Below are 6,021 nucleotides of genomic sequence, written 5' to 3' on the forward strand. Positions count from 1 at the left end.
TAAAATGCTATGATACTGGCTGTTTCCAATCGATATAAATGCCTAGTTCTAAATACTTGTGACGCCGGAATTCTGAGAATCATAGAGGATATGCATTTTGCAATAATTGGCATGGTTGGGCAGTGACAAATATTTGAAATTTACACTTTTATTATGTTAAGAATATGATGAGTTAAAGTTTATTTGTCAAAAATATATTCTAGTAATAAGTCATGTTAACAGGGTTTTTTGGTAAATAAATAGTTTAAACATCAAAATGCAAGCCGTTTTTTTGAAAAGCTGCAAAGCTTTGATGTTTGGTACAGAAGTAGGTTGAAATAATAGAAAACTACGTCGACTAACGTTACCAATTACTAAACCGAACACCGTGTGTAACGTCTGTATAAAACCCGCAAAGAAATTACATTTATGGAATAATTGCACAGCTCTGTTTTCTGTTTTATGGTACGTTTCTTTTTATACGGCTTTCAAATGCTCCTAATGTAAAGAAATATGTATTCTTATATAAAAATAAGACGTGGTTTGATTGCCAATGAGACAACTCTCCTTCAGAGACCAAATAACATTAGAATGTAACAATTATAGGTCACCGTACACGGCCTTCAACAGTGAGCAAAAAACTAAGCGTCAAAGTATGGGTAATTAGATATAAGAAGATGTGGTATGAGTGCCAATGTTTTTGTAGTGGCATAAATATAAACAGTTACATCTGCTGATTATTGATACTGTGACAGTTTATATGTATCTATCATTTCGCCCACACACGGGTTCATTATCTGCACATAGTTTAATAAGGTTTTTATTAGAATTATAATCATTCTGTAACTGTAGTTCGATCGTTTGAGTTGTATAATAAATATTAGTATTTACTCGGATTCTACTTTATATATGTGTAGCTAAGTTGCCACAGTTTTTTAATTGTTTTCTAATCAAATATACACTGTTAACGCATCAAATGATAATTGTAAATAATGGTTTATTTGAAATAGTTCATGAATGCGCAGACCCTTCATACGTTGCATAAAAACTGCTGAAAAAAAAACTCTTTTGGGCTTATCTAAAGTTTGACCGTGAAAGCAGATTTTATTTTTATGTGTAGAATTAAATTACTATTCAGATTTATTCCATTTGATTTACAATAAAACGGTTTTATCGACAAAAGTATGTATCTTGTGCATTCACTGTGTTTCTACAATGTGTGTCCAAATTTTGGTAAACCTCTGTTATAAGAAGGAGGATATTTTCAACAACAAAATAACATCCTGTTCTGAAGAGATGTTTCGTGTTTAAGCAGATTCCTTCTGTGTTATAAATTGAGTGGTGATCATTTAAGATGTTTCTGTTTTACTATTATCTTGCAGGTTGCAAGTTTCACAAGTACAATATATCGTGAAACAGTTGAATGTTGCAAATATGACGAATGAAATTCCAGTGTTGGCGGGTTTTCAATACCGCAATTGCTTTTTCGCATGTTTCGTATTCCCCGACTACTATTTTACGTATAGGTAGGTCTCTTGGTTCTATTTTTCACTATAGATGTAACTTTTATATATTTGAGAGTTGTTGATCTGCGTTAATGCATGACTGGAGGTGATGGAAAAGTAAGACCATTTCAATAAGACGACACTGGGTGCTTAAGGAAAATGCATAGGATAATTGTCAGCTAAAGATGACTGCTTCTAAACTGCCTATTAGCAATGTTTATGATGACAACTCTTCTGTAAATACATTGGCATTTCAGCTTTCTCTTTGCGAAGAATAAGTGTAATGGCGCTTTTAAAATTGTAGTGGCATCGAGAACGCATTTTTTGTTTAAACAAAAGTATTATATGTAATTTATTGTCCGAGAGAAAGTTTTTAAAAACCTATAAATATGCGTTGTTCTTGTTATTTGATTTCTATTCAGTTTTGAAAGTGAATAATATTGCAGATTTCATGGCAATCCATATATCAAACGTGATTAATTTTAACGTATACAATATGTAAACTCCTCCGGATGCGTTTTGGAAAGCTCGGAAACTTTTTTCCATTAAAGCTTACCATTTTTATTTCATTTACCATTAGCGGACATTCAGTTGTATTCAACGATGCATTGAAAAATTGTTAAAAACCGGATGTGAGCTAACAAGCCATTTTCCACAACACACAGGTAACAGTTCATTACGCCGAAACGACAATGTAAAAATTCGCTTTCTCAACGAGATTTAATGTTCGCCAAACGCCATTCGGAAAAAAATCAATAGCGCTATACTTAGATACCTGGTCTGTTGTTGAGATAGGTTTCCGGGCTTTTGTATGTTCTCATTTAACACACCGGAAGCCACTTCAAGGCTTTTTCCTCATTCAGGAAAGTGCTTCCATAATATCAGGATATTTGCTACGGCATAAAACACTTTCAGAACCCTGTGATTGTAATAAAAGTTTATGCTATCAAAGATGGCGATTGAATGTAATTAAAGAAGTTTCTTTAGCGGCTTAAAATTTACATTTACCTGTGGTTAATTAAGCATACTTTATTGAGTTTAGTCATATTTTTATGAATTTATTTAAAAAGCTTCTTTCTTATATCACATAGACATGCTATTTGGCATATATATTTGTTAATCTAGAATGACTAACATGCATTAGGAACTGTTATTTATGTTCATCGGGAAATCAACGTATAAACGGTTTGTCTTTTATTAGAATAAATCAATGTTTGGACCATAAAATAGAAATTCTACTGTGTTTGGTTAATTGTGACTTTTAAAACAGAAAACTTCCAGAAAAACCAGTCTACAGCTGTTGTTTTATGTCGTTATGTGCCAAAGAAGAAATTTTGCTAATCATGTTTTATAGAAAAATTAAAATGTTCTTAAAGAGCGTACAACATTGTCAGTGCTACAGCTTCTATACCTTTATATACGCCAGTTTGTTTTATATATATAGAATAATACATGGCAAAATCCGCATCGCATGCTGTATCACCACGAGAAACCAATATCAGTCCCGAGGGTCGAAGGTTTTTACTAAGTAAAAAAAATTGCTGTATTTTGTACTAAATATAACATATATAACGTTTAATGTTAATGTATGATACGCTTTCTACAGTCCAAAACACTCGATGTTATAATTTGCATGATATAAAAAGAAGATATGTTTTGATTGCCAATGAGACAACTTTCCAGAGTAGCCCTTAACAATAAGCAAAGCCGATGCCGCATAGCCAGCTATAGAAGGCCCCAAAATGATAAATGTACAACAATGCAAACGAGAAAACTAACAAACTTGTTCATGTACGAAATAATGATCGAAAAACAAATATGTAGTACAGCAGCAACCAACAACCACTGAATTACAGGTTCCTGACTTTGGAAAGGCACACATATAATGTGGAGAAGTTAAACTATAGATTGAAGGCGCCAACTCTTCCCTAAAACCATGGACAGTGGTGCAACAGTACATCATAAAAACCAACTATAAAAATCAGTTGATAACGGTTTAACTCATCAGATTGATACAAATAGAAATATCTAACAAAACAAAAAAAAAAACACAAAGAGGACGAGTACTTGTACATCCCAATAACAGAACCATACTAAAAAAGATATATTTAGTGAGAACTATGTTCAGAAGCGTATTAGCCTCATGTGATTTTTTTCGTAAACCTTTCGTTATTTTATTTTTTAATTTCATTCAGCATTTTTTAAACAAAGAGGTTAAAATGGGAAACAACTGTCATAATTATGTAAGATATATATTGAGGAAGCTATCAAATTTGATATTCTAGTATCCAGCGTTTAGAGAAATTGTGGAGTTTTTTTTTAGCATACTCATGGCAAACTTATCACAGGAACATGCTGAAGGTTTCGGCGCATACTCAGGGCAAACTAAGTGGAGAGAAATTCTGGAATCTTTAGCGCATCCTCATGACAAACTTATGAGACGGTACTTCTTGAATCTTTAGCGCATACTCATGGGAAAATAATACTAAAATGCATCCATGGACGTATAGTTTGTATAGATTTTTTATATAAATTTTATACTGACCTGAGTGCTGTCAATATGGGAACTCACTTGAGCTCTCTTATAGTAGATTTATTCCTTTGCCATTATGAATCCCGATTAATAACAAAGCTTCATATATTAAAAAAAAAAAAACATCATTTGGTTGATATTTTGCCCAATATCGGAAGATATTTAGATAACCATTCTCTAATAACAATCCAGATTTTTCTAAGATTATCAATGACTTTTTCTACATGTTTTCACTCTTAATAAATTATACATTAATAGTGACCAAATGAGACCTATATTTGAATTTTGCATCGTAACATTCATTCCAAATTTATGATAAATGGGACGATTTTTCCATTTTTAATTTCTCTTTTCATTGATCAACAGGCTCACAGATATCCAAAACACGTTTTCGTTTGTCCTATATCAAAATGAACTATTTACTCTTAAGCATGATACACAACTACCTAGTCACACAAGCCATGGTATAGACTTGGCTTAAACATGCATCAGTTAACGTGTTGTTTCAGAAGTCAGATATACTACGGAGTAACGTACGAACGAACAAATGAACGAAAGAACAAACCCATGACAGTAGTTAGACAGCTCATTACTCCGACAAGATATTTGTCCGACAGGAATGAGTTCTAATGAAAGGAATTGGTAACCAGATTAATTAATTTCTTTTTTTGTTTTGGTGTTTATGTTGCTTTTTTTAAGGGGGTGACAACTCGGGCACTTTGCATCTAGAGACCAGACGAACATTTGTAAATGAACTGTAAGTAAAGTATCAATGACTCAGAATATTAAGGTACTTTTAATTATGTCAAAATTGTTGCATGCCCATAACTTTACTTTTATTGCATGTGTCAATATTCCATAATTCATTGCACAACCTAAATTTCTTTGCCGCATTAGCTTTGTAAACTAGTCCAAAAGCTCCATCTATGTTGTATGATAGGTATCATTATGAATACGAAAGTTTACTATGCAAAATATTTTGATACTCTTGGAGACAAAGTCTACATTACTCGTTGTACATGTAGACTCAGAACACTGAGTCTTACATTCTCTATAGACATGTGCTATGTGAAATCAACTGTGTGATGCATATCACTACATTTTAGAATGTATTAAGCTTGTAAATGAGCGGAAACAATTCCTGTCATTCTTATCTCTTAACATAAAACTAATAGATTTCAATCATTTATCACTCTTATAACTTAATCTATTTTACGTATAAACAAAATTAGGATCTCAGAGTTAGTAAATATGTAATATGTCCTTGTATACGCAATATGTATCTACACATATTCCGAAACTCATGGCACAATTGGAATAAAGACACGATCTCAGTGATGAAGGTCGTTCTCTGAACTATAATTGTTAACTTTTTAAACAGTGTGATGAACAGTTGTCCCATTGGCACTCACTACAATTTATTTATCTATACTTTTTGAAATACATGTAATACATTTTTGAAGGAGTCAACCAACTTCTTTCTACTTTAATGCAAATTAATGTTTTTGTTTTAAATCAAACAGATATAAATAAAATATAATTCTAATGGTTTAAATCAATTTTGTTAAAAAAAAATATTTTGCCTACTATTTTTCAAAGTTTTTCTTTAGTTTTCCATTTAATGTGGATGGGAACCATTGATTTGTTAATTGTCTTTTTGTCTTGATCCAAAATGGTGTTTTTTTGTCTTGACATATAATTTTGATGTTACCTTGGTATTAATTTTTGTTTGTTTGTAAATCATCAAATAGCAGAAAACGTATTGTGCTACAAGTTTAACTAGCTATAAAACCAGGTTTATTTCACGATTTTCTACACAAGAAAATGCCTGTACCAAGTGGGGAATATGAAAGTTGTTTTCCATTCGTTTGATATGTTTGAGCTTTTGATTACGAACTTTTTAGTTTCGAATTTTCCTTGAAGTTCTGCATTTTGATTATTTTACTTTTTATGGGGGTCAGCTTACAAAAGAAATCTAAAAAACATGATTTTTTTAAAACAATG

Source organism: Mytilus galloprovincialis, chromosome 6 (assembly GCF_965363235.1).
Source record: "Mytilus galloprovincialis chromosome 6, xbMytGall1.hap1.1, whole genome shotgun sequence".
Classification (NCBI taxonomy): domain Eukaryota; kingdom Metazoa; phylum Mollusca; class Bivalvia; order Mytilida; family Mytilidae; genus Mytilus; species Mytilus galloprovincialis.